A 2,180-nucleotide genomic window follows, 5' to 3' on the forward strand; every position below is an offset into this window, starting at 1 on the left:
GCCGCCCCCGACGGAGTCAGGTGGGGGGGAGAAAACTGTAATTGGGGGGAGATTTTAACTGGGGAGAGAAAAGCTCAATTGGAGGGAGGAAATTTTATTGGGGGAGAAAATTGTAATTGGGGGAGAATTCAATTGGGGGTAGAAAAGTTCGATTGGAGGGAGGAAATTTGAATTGGAGAAAATTTGAATGGGGGAATTTTTAATTGGGGGAAGAAAGGTTCGATTGGAGGGAGAAAATTTTATTGGGGAAATCTTTATTTCGAGGGAGAAAATTTTAATTGGAGGGAGAAAATTTTATTGGGGGAATTTCTAATTGGGGGGAGAAAATTGTAAATTGGGGGGAGATTTCAGTTGGGGGTAGAAAAGTTTGATTGGAGGGAGAAAATTTGAATTGGAGGGAGAAAATTTTATTGGAGGAATTTCTAATTGGAGGGAGAAAATTTTATTGGCGGAATTGCTAATCGGGGGTAGAAAAATTTGAATTGGAGGGAGAAAATTTGAATTGGAGGGAGAAAATTTGAATTGGAGGGAGAAGATTTGAATTGCAAGGAGAAGATTTGAATTGCAAGGAGAAGATTTTAGTTGGGGAAATGAAGTTTTAAGGGGGGGGGATTTTTAATGGGGGGAGAAAAAATTTACGCCCCAAATTAAAGTTAATTGCAAGGAGAAGATTTTAATTGGGGGAGAAAGGTTTGATTGTGGGCAGAAAACTTTAATTGGGGGAGAGAACTTGAATTTGGGGGTGAAAAGTTTGCTTGCAGGGAGAAAAATTGTAATTATGGGGAAAAATCTTAATTGTGGGGAAGAGAATTTTATTTGGGGGAGAAAACTTTAATTGTGAGGAAATTTCTAACCGGCAGCTGGAGGATTTAGAGACCCCTCATGGGGTAAAATTAATGTTATTTGGGGTAGAAATGACTTTTTTTTTGGCAAGAATTTCCTAGGTGGGCTCCGGGGAGGCTGAGGACCGACAGCCTTCGTGACACCTCTGACTCTTTGCCTGTGGAGGGGCGGAAACCCCGAAAATGAAGGAAACGAGGGAATATTCCGGATTTTGGGGCGGGGAGAGCAGCAAGCGGGCAGGTAACTGGAGGGCGACGAAGGGGATAATCGCCGTTTCGCTCGGTTTTGGGGTTGTTTTTTTTTTTTTTTAATACTTCTCTAATTTCAGAGCAAAATGCAGCTGAGGGGAGGGGGAGGGGGGACACGTAGGGAAGAAAACCAAAAAAAAGCGCTTTTTCTCGCACTTCTCTGCGGGGAAAATTTTTGCCGCTCTGCAGGTGGGATTTTTGGTCTCCTTTCAGACGCTTTGGGTTATTTGCATGTATAATTAATCCTGCGGCGTTCGAGTCACGGGTTCTTTTTGGTCTTTTTTCTTCCCCCCCCCCCCAAAAAAAAAAAAAAGAAAAAAAAAAAAAGGGACGATTTAAGCGTAATTTGGACACATCAGCGAAATATTAATCTCTCTCTTCCCTCCGCCACTGCCCGGGTTTAGTTCTCCCACCGCCGTCGTCATCCTCGGGGTGCGCAATGAGGTAAAAAAAGGGGCTTTTTGGGGGTCTTTTTATTTTTTAATTTTTGTGGGGTTTTTAAAATTAGCTTTAAAAATCTTCAATTTTCTAAGTTTTGATTATTTTTGATTTTTTTTTTTTTTTTTTTAGATTTTTGCTTTAGATTTTTATTTTCAGAGTTTTGGTTTTTACTATGATTTGTCAATTTTTGTAGCTTTGATTTGTAGATTTTTGTAATTTTGGTTTGTTGATCTTTTGTAATTTTGGTTTGTCAATTTTTTTTTCTAATTTGATTTTTCTGATTTTGATTTTATTTTGGTAATTTTGATTTGTCTTTTTTTTTGTTTTATTTGTATTTTATTTGTGGAAGGTGGTGTTTTTTTATTTGTGGAGGGCGTTTTTTTTATTTGCAGAGGGTGTTTTAATGTGTCTTTTTAAAATTATTTGGTGTATTTGCCTTCTGACTGACTTTCTGATATCATTTTTGCGTGCGGGAAGGGGGGGAGAGGAGGGTTTGTCCCATGAGATTTTTGTTCCTGCGGTGGATGGGGACAAAAAAAAGGTTAAAAGAAAAACGAGCGACGTCCCACTGGGTGAAAACACTGAGATTTTTAGGTTAAAACCTTCCGGAAATGGCATTTCCTCCGCTTGCGATGGGGAGGGAAGAGC

This window comes from Charadrius vociferus, unplaced genomic scaffold (assembly GCF_000708025.1).
Source record: "Charadrius vociferus isolate BGI_N301 unplaced genomic scaffold, ASM70802v2 scaffold1476, whole genome shotgun sequence".
NCBI lineage: Eukaryota > Metazoa > Chordata > Aves > Charadriiformes > Charadriidae > Charadrius > Charadrius vociferus.